The sequence below is a fragment of the Aptenodytes patagonicus genome, chromosome 11 (assembly GCF_965638725.1).
Source record: "Aptenodytes patagonicus chromosome 11, bAptPat1.pri.cur, whole genome shotgun sequence".
Lineage (NCBI taxonomy): Eukaryota > Metazoa > Chordata > Aves > Sphenisciformes > Spheniscidae > Aptenodytes > Aptenodytes patagonicus.
This window is the reverse complement of record NC_134959.1, coordinates 17,062,460-17,077,231: the sequence shown is the minus strand read 5'-3', so window position 1 is coordinate 17,077,231 and position 14,772 is coordinate 17,062,460. Positions and strand designations below refer to the sequence as shown.

General features: G+C 36.7%; 1 long non-coding RNA gene across 1 annotated transcript in view; it reads left to right on the top strand.

The window, feature by feature from the left end:
• LOC143165435 (uncharacterized) overlaps positions 1-14,772 on the top strand; it is a 230,352-nt gene that overhangs the window by 98,678 nt on the left and 116,902 nt on the right. Inside the window, exon 2 of the long non-coding RNA XR_012996259.1 lies at positions 13,607-13,885. This is a non-coding gene — a long non-coding RNA (uncharacterized LOC143165435). The remainder of the gene's footprint in view (positions 1-13,606; positions 13,886-14,772) is intronic.

Genomic DNA, 14,772 nt, shown 5'->3' with positions numbered 1-14,772 from the left:
CAAATAAATGGTACCATGGATAGAAATAATATCTGCATCAATATTAACCCTGAAAGGACTAATGGACACAAGCTATAATTTCCCGGACACCCTAATAATGCATTTTGACTGGGCTTGGCATGGGATGATTTTTCTTTTTTTCTCTTTTTTCTTTTTTTTTTTAAATAAAAACAGTGTATTGTTTACTTAAACTTTCCTTTTATGGCCATGAAGAAGCTCTGCAGCTCAGGCCTCATTCACAGCCTCAAGTCTAATTTTAAAGGAAATTCTGCTAAATGCTCTTTTCAAGTGTTTGTTTATACTGAATATCTTGTATTAAAATTACATTAAATATCTAAGAGAAAAGGCATGATAAGCATTTTTTGAATGTATGTATTATATATCACTTATGTGTGCATGTGTGTACATACAGAAAGAGGTTTTATCGCTCATATTATTTACAAAGATGCATTTAAAACAAACAGAAAGGAGCTTAAAATTAATTATAAATGAGAATGGAGTCAACAAAGTATTTTCTGGAAACACAAGGAGCCAGTAAATTCTAATGATTATACAGGATGTTAGGGGTTTTTTTCCTTTAGAAATAATAATAAGTACTGTATGAGACAGGCTTAACATGTAAGAAGTACAAGTGAATTTATGGGTTCATAATCTTAAATCAAACTGATTTCTATTTTCCATGCAGTTTTTCACATACTCTGTAACATAATGGATGTTTATTCTGTTCTTTCATTCATAACACCCTGTTGACATTTAAGTCCCTTTTAAATATCTGCTGTGCTTATTGTGAATCAAGTTGACATGTATAAATTGTATAATGTTATTATTGTTATTCTTTTTCTACTACTCTCTGACTACTTTGACTATCTTTGGATTGTGCGTTTTTAAGGTCAGAGCCAAGTATTCAGAAACTGTTTAAAGAAATATTATTAATGCATGTTAACAAGAAGTAGTCTGAATGGGTTTAGAGAACTCTTTCTCTGATTATTAGTTTGGATCTGTATAAAGATTGTCCTTATCAGACTCTCTGTTTTTTTCTTATTTGTCCCTTAAACATTTACTATAAATCAGAGTGGGAGATACTTTGATTTGAATCTCATGAGGCTTGTTTATATTTAAAGCTTAAGCAGAGGTATTTTATGAACAGTCCTCAGTGAATGCTCCAACTGCAACTCTTCACCAACCTCTGAAGTGGTCTTAAACAGCCTTCAAAGGACTTCAATTTATAGTTTTCCAGAAGATCTGGGGAATATTTGTATTTCTTAGGATGCAGAATAAAACCTGAGGGTTCCAACTGGGTTTGGAAGGCTGGCTTGAATCTAAACTTGAACTTGAAAATCGTGGAAGGTTGGCATTGACCGAACTCCGCTATTCCTACAAGTCTAATATGCCACAAAAGTACAGTGTTTTCCTTCATTCTAGACCTGAGTAAACAAGCAAGTTCTGTCATGTTTGCTGCTTGCTAGCATGCTTGCCTACAGATCAATATCAAATTTTACCAGAAATGAAAGCACATGGCTTTCATAATGTATTTTTTGTTGCTCTGCATTTTATTCAGAGCCTATGCCAACAGTCCAGGTCACCTTTATGTTATTACTACTTGCTTGCTACTCAAAATCCTGATGGAGTTCATATTTTCCCAAGAAAAATTGAAACCACCTCTTTGCCTTCCCTGCTTGCTTTCTCTCTCCTTCCTGAAAAATTTTCTTCCTCCTCTCTCACAGTGCATGACAGTTGTTTTGTTTCTCCATTTCAGCCTCTTTCCTCTAACTTCATCCCCATCTGGTGACCTTTTTATACTTGTCGTTACTCTGACCGTATCTTTTTCATGTATCTCTATACTGGGCTAACCCTTCATCATACAAACACAATTTAACTTTGTCTATCTAAAAAATGTTCTTGGCCTCTTTTGTAGCACTTCTACTCATTGTTTTCCTTCTCTGTCTCTGCTCTAAATTTGTTGAACTACTTTCTGATGATGTTCTCCTCTAAATCAAGTTCAGGCTTTGTCATTTGATTCCAATGAGTCTGTCCTTATAGAATCATAGAATAGTTTGGGTTGGAAGGGACCTTTAAAGGTCATCTAGTCCAACCCCCCTGCAATGAGCAGGGAGGTTGCACTAGCTCTTCAACTTCATGTGTGTATCCTTTGCTTGCACTTTGGTATTCTTTCTGTGTGTTATCTCTGAGATACATAGTCCACAAATACAAACTCGACAACTATCCCTAGTCAGAAACCTCACAGATTTACTTCTGCCTTCTTTGAAGTATGATGTTGGCCTGTCACCATCTAATGTTTCTCCATGAGTGTTCAATGTATCACAGTTAAGTAGAGCTTTAAACTGTTGCTGACAGCTGTTTACAAGAACCAAACCTCATTTCAGCATATCTGTTGTTGACTGCAGTGTCCAACATCCTGGTACCGTCACTTACTGTCACCATCCCTTAGCCCAATATTTGATGTCCAGGCCATGTCTTGGTCTTGTTGATTATTTTGGAAGACCATTTCTGAAAGAGAGTCTGTCCTGTCCTGTGTGCAGCATAAACTCTTTTCCAGATTCTCATCATCCTCTGTTGCTTATTGCATACTAAACTCTGCTTGAAATATAGTATTGCTTCACTTGCACATGCACAAACCTTTTGCAAAGCACGTTTACCTATACTACTTCTTTCCCTCCTGCCTTGTTTTTCTTCCGTTAGCTCCATCAAACTCATAGTAAAATACATGTTTTCATGTTCACTCTTTCCTTTCCCATTACCTACCATCCTCCTCTCAATATCAAGACATCATATGCCTCACCAATCTTGATGAATAATGACTGACCAGTCTCCACCTCCCACTTGTTACTTTTTCCTATGAGCATTTTTCTTCTGTCAGTCTTCCTTATGCTTACAAGGAGCTTGCCATGAACATTTGCAAAGGTAATTCATTGTTGTCTTTCAAAGCCCTATTAAAATTTCTCTTTGGCTATAGGTCCAAAAATTCATGATAAAGCTCCCAACTTGAAATCTTGCCAAAATCAAGTTTACTATATATGAGTATTTTATTTCTTGTCTTTCTCATCAATATTGCTTTTTGTTTTTCGCTTTTGTGCTCTCCAATCTGTCTGTATCTTTTTTATACTTGGGTGATAAGTTATTTGGGGTGAAGACTGTCTTTTTCAGTGTTTGCACAGTACCAAACACAATAGCACTGTAGCAATACAAGTAATTAAGACAATAATACTAATAATAATATTAAAGGTAACTTCTACACCAGAAATAGCTGTGAGACAGTCTTGTGTAATTAATACAGCCAAACTAAACCTGAGGGGAAAAGGAGTAATTTATTTCTTTTCAAATATTAATTATTTAGGGAATCTAACTTCCACAGTAGAGTCTGAGACTTAATACCAGTTTCAGATGTGACAACACAAAACACAGCTTCTGGACTGGGCCAGCAATGCGCTTTTTAAGACTGATAAATTATGGAGTTGCATCCACTTTCCAGCTAATGTAGATGAAGTGTAAATACATGATGATAACTGAAATGCATCCCTTTACAGTATTGTAAATGGGGAGGTGGAAAGACCCTCGATATTTTAAGGGCCAAAGAGAATCACGGGAGCAGCTTTAAAGATTAATTCCTTGTGTCTAGTTTAAAACAAGATTAAATTAGCTTGTGTGAGCTGCTGTTAGCAGATGCACTATTACATTATGCATGATTCTTGACTGCTCGTAGCATGAACAAACTGCACAGTGTTCCATTAGTGATTTTCAGTGCTGTGCTAAGCTTTAAGTCACATAGACAGGCCATTGTATTGGGTTTACTTTGTAGATGTTTTTTCCAGGCAATTTCACAACCTACCTGATCACCGTTATTGATTGACTGGGTTTGAAATGGATAAAAGAATTAACCTGTGTAAGGGTAGCAGAATGGGGTATATACAGTATCCTATATACTTAGGAAAATCAATAGTACTCTAATGTAGAAAATTTAACCAGACAAGGCAAAACCATCTTCCCAAGGTGTTTCATCTTTCAAGGTGTAGACACATTCCTGTTTTCTGTTACTTGCACTCTGACTGACCATCTTGTCCCTCTGCTAGTTCTGTAAATTTCTGCCGTCACATTCATTGTGTCTTGTCCTACACCATTATCTTTCATTCACGTGTTAGGCCTCAGCAATCTCCATCTCCTACTTAGGACATTTTCACACCCTCTTCTGCTTCATAGGAGGAAGAGATGCATGCACACACATTCTTGGTGCCTTTATCTCATCACACCTACTTTTCATGCTTGCCAGATAAAAGGTATTGCTTTTTGTATTCAAGTTAATCTTCCCAGTATTGGCTAATGAAATGTTTGTCACTGAAAACATAACAAGCCCAAGCTTGTAAAACAAATATTTTTGTGGAAAAAAACCCAATGTTATGGCTATTTGAAATCTTCACCAGAAATACTACTGAAGCTATCATCAGAGTTGTTACTTGGCCTTAAAACTCAGATAGTGAGTTTTTATATTTTAGTTTTGCCATATAACTAGATTCGGGAAATAAGTTTTAGTACAGCTTCAGTTGTATTATGCTTGTTCCTTCAGCACCAAGAGAACGTTAAACATACCAAACCTCCGGCCTTCTGGGAATTCCTGCCTTCTTGGCCAACTCCTTTTCCTTCTTGGCTAACGTTCCTTATTCACAACCGCCTCTAAAGGAAAAGCCACCCAGAACGGCATTTCTGCCTCTTCTTTCAAGAATGCCAGGAGACTTCAGGAAGAAAAAAGTGATAAGCAACAGTGCTGCTTAGGCTGTGCTTATCCCACAAGATGGAGAAGAAAAAGATAAAGAAGGGCGCCTGCAGTGTAGTTTTAGCATGTGTTTCCAGTCTACTACTTCCAGGATGAAATTTTAACAGAATCAATTCATATTTTTATATGAATTTAAAATGCAAGTGTCTTTTTTTTCTTGTAAAAGTTAGAAATCTCAAAATTTTGTTCTGCTTTGGAATTAATGTTGCTTTGAATCATTTCCTGGAATATGCAATAAATTAATCAGTCAACTATTAGGAGGTTGGTTACAAGGAACAATATATGGTGAGCTGGTGCAGTTATTGTCTTTTGCATAGAGCTGTGCCTGAACTCACAGTCTCTCACCTTGCAAATATTCTGTTGTATAATTTTGCAGTGATTTTGCCCACAGCCTACAAATATTTTATTTTCTGTAGCTGTCTGAGCCAGCAGCTTGGAGCTTGGAAATTCTTTAGTAATTTCAGCACTGATGGTCACTCCTGCTATGCCCTTATTCTCTTGTAGACTTCCCCTGTAAAATGGGTGTTCGAGTGGTTGCTCACTGAGCTAATGTTGTGTTAGCTAATGGCTTTAATATGAACTAATAAAATTACACAAAACTGGTAACATTTCTTGGAGGTAAAATTGATTGCAGAAGTTACTACATGACTTCAAAATGCCATTATTATTGTTAAAGAAACCAATAATTCAAGACCTGTTTTTCACTCAAGCCAAGGGACATAGAAATTAGAAAAAACAAATCAATCACATGGCTTTACATATGAACTCTTTCTGCTCAAATCTCTGCCCAGACAGGATCAACTTGGGTGGTAAGGTCAGCAGGGCGACAGAGCTGGCTAGCGGTGTCACTGCTTTACCAATGCACACTCTCCAAGCACTGTGGAATTGTCGCCAAATCCCAGCATGATGACAACAGTACTAACAGAGGAGTTAGCAATATGAGAGGAATACTGCTAACAGAACAAATAGGCTTCCCTCAAATGCTAATATTGCTAAAAGGGAAAACAATATTCTGGTTCACGGACATTTAAGAGAGACTTGTGCAATTTCTAAGCAGTCAATGTAAACAAATATTCCCACAGAAAGAAAATACTTTGTAAAAAACTCACTATCCACATTGAACAGTTTCAGAGCGATGCAGTAGATACTGAATCAAAGACCACTAAAATTCTTTATTGCTAGGGGGCAAAAAGGTCCAAATATTGCTTGGCAAATTACTGTTTGCTAGGGGCACTATTGCCAGTTGACACAATCATTGGTCAGCAAATTGGTCACGTTATCGGTTAGTAAATTTGAGAGTGCAGAATTATTTATTGGTAAATTAGAGATGGCAGAATTATTGGTTGGTAAGAAAAGAATTACAGTGATTGGTTAGCAAATTAGAGATGCTTGGTTTTGTCTGTGGATAAATCAAGGTTGGTAAGATATTGGAGGCCAAATTAAAGATGCCCATATTATTTATGGTTGCTCTGGTGAATGTTGAAATCCTGCTTTTTGTGTTGCAAGCAAGTAAACATTGAGAGGGTTTGCTTTTTTTTTTTGTGATTTATATTTACATTTACAGTTCACAGTGAAAGAACTTCTGTGGATATTAATATGGAAGTAAACATATCACATATTTTTGTTCTCTTAATTTTTAATGGAACTATGTTTTAGCTGAATTGGTGCAGAGTGCCAGGGGACCTCTGAAATTGTTTGTATGAAGTGAATATTAAAGAAAGGTGTTAGATTGCCAGGGCTAAAAATGAAGCCTTTGCAATTCCAGCATTAAGCTGATGCAGCGCAGGCAGTACAAGCTACTCCTCACTGGCCCATAGTCGGCTGGCACCAGGAGGAGCTGGTGATGTTAATCCCTTTCCTGAGAGGCTGCCTTGCTGCTGATTGAGAGCTGTAGTCCTGCTTTATTTGTCTGTGAACTGAGATCAGCAAGGATATGGGGCAGTAGTGCCTTCAACGCAGTAATTTCTGCGAGATGTGGGGATTTCTGTGGGTAGTGGCCTCCATGTACTTAGCCTCTTGCACAAAAGCTAAACCGCCAGGACAGAGTCAATATCCCAGCACTGTTACCATGTAGTGGTAGTTTTTTGCTGGAGAAGTGCAGCTGAAATCACCATATTCTTGCTAGATAACTATGAAAGCAACACTTTTTATCTCATTGATATAAAAAATGACACAAGTTTTCTATTGAAATAGAGTACTGCAGTGGAAATAGTCTGTTTTCTGGCATTTTTGCGTTCTCAGTTGTCTCCAGATTTTCTGCTTTCTTTCCTCTTATATGCCAAATTGCTACTTAAAAGCAATCCTGCTTTTGTATACTGTGTTAGAGCAATTCTGAAGAAAAAGTGTGTTTCAGTATCATTCTAGAGCACTGTAAGAAAAATTCTTTTCACTTGACAAACTTTGCAAACAATGCATAGAACACAATGGTTAAACAATTAAATCATTTTAGATTTAAACAATGCTGAAAACAATAATAGAATACTTGTTAAGAAAAGTGTATGGCTGTTTATATAGCTGTTGAATTCTACAATGGAGACTGATGCTAATTAATCAGATTTACTTTTCCAAAGGGACACTTCATAATGCTTTTGACAATAATACAGATGGAGTCAGGGAGGATGTATTTTAAAACTTTAGGAAAGTCTTAAATTTTGAAACATTAAAATTTTCTTTTTATATGAACTCCTATAACAACAGTGCCCCTACCTTTCTTGCCTACTAATTCTGCCAAAAATGATGTGTTTATTTGGAAACAGTAAAGTATGTTTGACATTTTTAAGACACAGCTAGGGGGGAATTTAGCAAAAGTGAAGGGGGTGAAAAGGAATTTTTATCCTGCTAAAGTAGCAACACAATCACAAGATATCTAAGTTTTATAAATCTCCTGGATTGAGATAACATATGCTGCTCATTTTTTGGTATTTTCATTGAATCAAAAAGTTAGGACTTGGAATATACCAGAGCATTTCAGTAACACAATGATTGTTCATTGTTGAGTCCAGCTCGAACTGCTCATCTGGAAAGTTTTAGCTGAAACCATCATAATTAATTAGAGATGGTTTAACTAGTTCAGAAAAACATAATTGTACGGCTCCCCCTTACCCTGGGTACATGCCTGCATGATCTGCTCTCCAAAAATGAAATAATCCTATTGGTGCCAACCACATTCTGCTCTCAACTCTCAAGATCAAGTAGGCTCACACTGTAAGGCATCTCAGCCTGGATTCTTGCATACTTCAGGGTTTTTACAGTGGTGATTTGTTTCGGCCCATTACGAACTTTTGGATCCATGTTCAGACTTTCTCAAAATCTGGGGTATTGGACTGGGACAAATTGTTTTCAGTCACTATTCAAAGGCAGCATGAGATAGGACATGCAAATGAGCTAAAAACAACAGCAATAGTAAAATGGAGAAGTGAAGATGGTATAGAAATAAAATAGGACTTGTGGATGGCATTTTTTTCCTCCCAACAGAACCTAATAACTTCTAACAGAAAACAGCTTAATGCAGGAAGGTAGAGGCAGGCCATCAACCTTTCATTAGAACAGACAAGACTTTGGGTCTACCCCTATTTCAAATCCAGATGAGCATAGGATTTTACGAGAAATTATTGGTTGTAGTTTGAGCTGGTAAAATAAAATTTAGAGGTAGATTGATTCCTCAAGCCATTTATCTGATGAGTTCTTTCCAAACTCTCTGCAGAAACTGGGATAAATCATTCTACTTGGGTTCAATGAGTCTACCTCTCTTTCCAACTTTTTATAACAGACAAAATCATACTTCTTAATTAAAAATTCATTATTATTGTCAGGTTAATATCAGCAACAGTATATGTCTGCCACTCTTTATTAATACAATTAGTAAAAAGCTTAATAGTGGGAGTCTTTACAAAATGTAAAGCTTAAAATGAAAAGCTTGACAACTTGTATGCAGGAAATTTTTGTTCTGACTGTAACGTTCTGAATTTCCATTTTGCTGGTATTCTCTGAGCACAGCATAAACTGAGAACTCTGGTTTTAAACTTAAGTATTCCTAACCAAATCTACACCTCTATGGTTAGATTAGATATGTCATGTGATATTGCTTGTGTCCTTTGATTAAAGAAATGATATAATTACCTCTATTTGAAATTCCTCTGTGCTAAATGTCAATTTTACCTTTTACAGTTCTCAATTTGTACGTTGTTGACTGATTTACACAATGTAGCTAATAAAACGCTAGAAATGTAACACATATCACCAACCACCATTATACAAAATTCTTTCTTTGCAAGCATTTGCCACTTGTAATTACAAATTATTGGCAATTCAAGGATTACATTTCATGTATTTTTAGAAAACAATTGAGAATTTTCAAAATTATTGTAAGATATTTCAGAAAACAAAAAAGTGGGGTTCACTGAATACTATATTATTCTGAATTTAGTCAAATATTTGGCAGTTTTATATATCCATTTAGACCTTTAGATATATGTTACGTTCCCAGGGTTTTTTTTTTTGCCGGTTGCAAGTTCTACTTTTGTAGGAGTAATCATTAAAAATCTGAGGCAAAAATCAAAGCCTACTACACTATATTATCATTGCAATAGCAGCCAAATAGGTGAAGTTTCAAATCTAAGTGCCTGAGATGATTAAGAAATTTTAACTTCCTCATTTGAATGGAATAACATGAAATGTCTTAGTCTGATATACATACTGTGCTCATAAAATAATTTCTAAAAATAAAAATAAATGTAAACAGATGTGTATTATCCTTTTTGCCAATTGCAGATATTTGAAAAGCTAAAGGCTATTCGAATTGTGCTGTGAATAGACTATTCTCCAGTGTAGGAAGAACCAGTTCTTCCCAGGATTCAAATACAATATTTTTCATTTTCACTGTGAAGAGTTTTTCCTCTTCTTTTCTTTATAGGAATAAAAGGCCTTTCTGTTCTTTCAGTTGAATGACCTCTGCCTTTTAGGGGGAAATGGAGTTTCTGCTCCACTCACCCATCACCACCACCCAGCAATTCTGCAGTTTTTGTGCCTGATCTAGGTGAACAATTGGTACAGGGGATGGAAAGAAAGAAAAGAGAAGTATGCGAGCATGCGTACATACTTTTTCCACAAAAGAAGGCAGGAAGATTGGTGACCATAAGAAAAAGAACTTAAAACATCTCTCAGGTAGAAATGGGGACATTTTGTAGTATAGCAATGTGATTGGGAATGAATTTGAAACCTTACTTTTAAATGGCTTAGGCAGCTTTGCAGTTACATGCCAAAGGGATACACTTTATGCATTCAAATATGCAGTATATGGTCTGCAGTAGCCTTCACAGCCCATTTAGGTGATTTTGTCACACAGCAGTTTGTTAGAATGTCACTAAACTGTCTCAGCAACTCTGCACACAGAGTTTTTGGTTGGGGTTTTTTTGTTATGTTTTCAAATAGCATTCATTAGGTGTGTTCTTCAAGCTTTTCTGGACAGACTTTGATGGGTTTGAGTTTTGAAATTGGAGACTTGAGGATCTAGGGTGTAAAAACTGTGTCATTGAAGGCCTAGTGAAGAGAAGGAGTTCTTAAGCCCAAGGTCATCTGCGGCAAAATCTAGCCCAGCTGCTTGTGATTCATTGGCAGTTGAAAACTTTAATGGCATATGTGAAATAAAGGGCAAGTGTCCATACTGCCAAGACCATCAGCATGGTACACTCTTATCGTCCACGGTAATAGATGTGGATAGACAGAATTGAAAGGGACTAAGTTTTGACGATACTTGTATAAACAAGTATTCCTTCACATCTAACAAATTTTTTAATGTTACGTTGTAGATACATCCTGTCTGTCATTTACTCTATGGATCTCACTCCTTGCCGTTATGAATCTGGCATCCTTCCTAAGTATTGTGTATGTTGTGTTTTGGTTATGTTCAAATACATCTGTCTACACTAAGTTTTTAAAAACTTTTAAGATGCATATGCACTATTTAAAAATATGCAAATATATTACATTTATCCTTTTAAAAAATTGGCTAATGAATGACTTTAGGCAGTGATGTACTTATGTTCCTGTAATCTGTGTGTTTTCATTAAATTAAATGAAATTACTTTCATTTTGTAAAATAAGTAAATTAAAGGGAAAGCCTTTGTAGGCTTCTGTTTTTATGATGTCCTAACCTGAAGTAGAAAGAAAGCTGAGCCAACTAGTTGTTCTTGCTTTTATTAAAGTTCCTGTTGGCAGCACACTGATGGGACACATTAATCTTAGTACTAATACTGAGGAAAAGGGGCTTAGAAGCCTAGCATGAATAAATCATTCCAGAGCCCATTTGGATCTGTTGGCACCTTCCCTGTTACATTGTTGCTGGATAAAAAGGCTTCTCTAAGTGTTAAAGGGTTGGATAACCCAATTGGCTTATTGCAAAACTGCCCACAGTAATCTGTGAGTGTTCTGATTGGGGGTAGGAAGCAATGGGCCAGGATGGTTTGAGCACCTGTAGTTGTTCAGAAAATTAACATCCTCTTGAACATGTGTGGCAAGCCTGTGAGTTGGCACTCATAAAAGTAAAGACATACATTTTCTTCTGTCCCACAATACCCTGTGTAGTCTTTGTCACTGAGACCAGCTAGTGCTGCTTCCAGTCTAGCTCTGAGGTATTTGTTGACAATAGAGAGGAAAAAGAGTGGTTGAAATGCTTCCTATTTATGTTACATAGGTCCATCTCTAATCACTTCATTAAAATCTTTGGAGGCTAGGGGATGAGCCACATATTTTTTCAGTTCAAAAGTGGGCTTATCCATTTATCTTTTCCTTGAAGGTTATCTCTGAATGTGCTGAAAGATAAAATCATCAGACTCCAAGAGTAACTTCTTGCTTCAGTTCCTTCACATCTTGCTCTTTTCTGGGCAGCTTTCGGGTCTTTTCAGTCTGTTTGTGTCTGCAACATGCTGATCCATTTGTGGTTGGCTCAGAAGCCCCTCATTGCTCTGTTTCACCAAACTGCCATGCTCTCAAGATCCTCCTCCATAACACAGCCTCAGAAATAGTTTTTGGCTACCAGCCTCCTTGGCCCCTTCCAGATTCAATTCAGATGCAGTTCTGTGCACGTTCGATGTAGGATGCAGGCAAAATGTGTCTCTGTGTGGTTACTGTGGTGGCCAAGGTGAATAAGCAGGAGGAAAGACAGGGAATGAGCTGTGCTAGGCAGTGCTATGGAACTGGGAGGTTCACAGCCTTTTCACCACCCATCTCCTGCCCCCAATAAATCAATGACTGGTGTGATTTCTTTTCATTGGCCCCAGGTGGGCTTGCCTGTCCTCTGGAGTATTCTCTGCACTTAAAAATGAATGGGGTGGGATTGCTCTCTGGGTGGGTTTTTCCTGATTCCTACAGCTTTAATTTCTGTTACATGAAACAGTGGCTGCAGACACCAGCGGAAGATTGTCATACAGTAGTAGCTAAACATTTTCAATGGCAGTCAGTGAACAATTATATGCTACAATTTACACTATCTTCTCTAGTCTGTTCTTTGACTGAAGAAGCACCTATTATTAGCTAGGCAATAATCAAATACTTAAAATAGGCATATAAAAGAAGATTTGGAGAATAATGTATGCTACCATCTAATAAGCATTTCACTCCCTCATGAGATGCACTGAAGTATAGAAATTCAAGCTATATCACTGTATTTTTAACTGACAAAATTGCTGTTGAGACAGCTATATTTTCTCAATGTATTTTATTCATAAAACAATCTCATTTTATAAACACAGATCATCTTTAATGTAATGGATGTAATGTGCAACAATTATTTTGGATAACTTTTAGTTGTTAGATGGCACAAATCAAAGTTAAAAGAATATTGAAACAGAAGGAAAATGAAAAACAATGTGAAATGTCTCAATACATTTTATTTTCAATGAAATAATAGAATATCACATTACCAGTTCTAACATAAATGGGATCATTTGAAAGCTATCAACCTGTACATGTGCTGTAGTAGATAGAAACATACTTTTTCAAGTCAGCCAGTTGTCAGTGGACTTGGGAAGGAAACACTGTTTCTCGTATACATGTGATCCTTGTAAAGCTGTTGGTTAGCAACAGTTTACAATCTGAAAACTCAAGCAATGAGCAGTATTTGGTAATGCAACACCAACAATAGAAGGGAGAGGACAAGAGTCACTGGGTTGTGTTTGTTCACTTCAGAGTGTGAATTTCCCAAGAAAGTAATAATAATTTAGCTCATTTCTTAAGCAGGGGAACAAATCCCTGTGTTTCTATCTTGATACAGCATCTTATTTCCTTTCTACTCCCACTGTCTCTGGCCCAGAGCTGTGCTTAAGTACAGTGGCTTGTGCAGTGACCTAATGCTAATTTGTACAGGACAGATTATGAGTAACACATTATACCTAGTTCTGTTCAAAAGCTTCCAAATTGAGTATATATTAAAATTACTATTTCTAAAACAACAGTTGGAAAGAAAACAACAAAAAAAAAACCCCACCTGTTAGCTTACACACTTAGAGCATACCTTCACCAAATGCTGAATTTAAACTTCACTTACTAGTATTTTTATAGTCCCCTTATATATTTGGGCTTCTGACTTGAGTATTACAATAAATAAGTTACAGAAATACATAATGTTAATGATTGATATAAAAAGAAAGCTTCTATCAGGTAGAGCACCTGAATACTACTTATTGTGTGTTTACTATTTGGTTTTTGAAGATCATGAAAACTGGTTGTGGGCAGTAGATAATGTTTGTCATTTCATACTACAGCACATGCTAATCACCTTGCCCTTTTTGTTCTTGAGGTCTAAGCTGTGATTCTCCATTTCAGGAAACCCTATAAGGATGTTCTACTGCAGAGAAGTAAAGACTGCAAGTTAGGACATCCACTTTGAAAGCATCCCAGAAGCAGACCCACTTCATGAAGCCTGGATCTGTACTGCTGTTCCCAGGAAGGTCTGGAGCTTCTGAATTTGAAGAAACAGTAAAAAACCAGAAGTCCATACTAGGAGAAAAGCTGTTCTGTACAGCATGATAACCCTGTCAGGAAACAGAAGACAAAGTCCTGCCTGATCTAAAGCTATGGAAAACCTTGAACTCACAAGAAAAGGTAAGCTCAAACCGTATAAGAGAAAGTGGCTCAAAACTTTCAATCTTAATAAAAAGAATCTGTAATTCTTAAGTGATTTGCAGGTAAATGTTATTATAATAAAAAATCCCTTTCTGAATTCCTCACTTTTCTTCTGCATTTTCATGATGGGGTCCTCCCAAAGTGCTAGGGAATATACATGCATGCAGTGGTCTCAGCACACTGTGTGTCATGTCAGACAAGGTATATGAACCTGGGTCTCTGTGGAAGGGCCAAGGCTTAATGTAGGCATCTTTTATCTTAGAAGTATGTGATTATCTGGTGCTTGGTTCCCCTTGCTACCAACTGGAAAAGCAGAAGACTGGCCTAGTTTGTAATACCAAATATTACTAAATTGCATGGTGGGCCTGAGTCTAATTTTATCCTGATTTTATAAAGCCACTGATTTTAATGGACTTGTTCCAAATTGTTCACTGGCATAACTGCGAGTAGAAGTAGGCCCAATAACTGTCATGTAAAACAAAATCATTCCATCTTGTAAACCATAATGCAGGTTACATGGTAGTTAAGTGTGGGCCCAATAAATTCATCTTTCAGATGATGTGTTAAATGGCAACCTTGGATACTTGCAGTCAATTAAAATTTCCTGGCACATTTTCATAGGACAAGGGACGTTTGTAACTAATCGTGTCCAAAAGAAATTCTGGATAGTATAATTGTATTTTACTTAGCTAAAATTGCCTATGTGCATATAGTTAGGTAGTTATTTTTCACTCCATCTTTTAGAAAACCCGAACAATTGTGTAGTGATTTTGGTGCAGATGACAGCTGTGTTATCACCCAGAAGCAGCATGCAGTAGAGTTTCTCTTACCCTGTACCGCTGAACTGCAAAGTGTCTTTAAAGTCT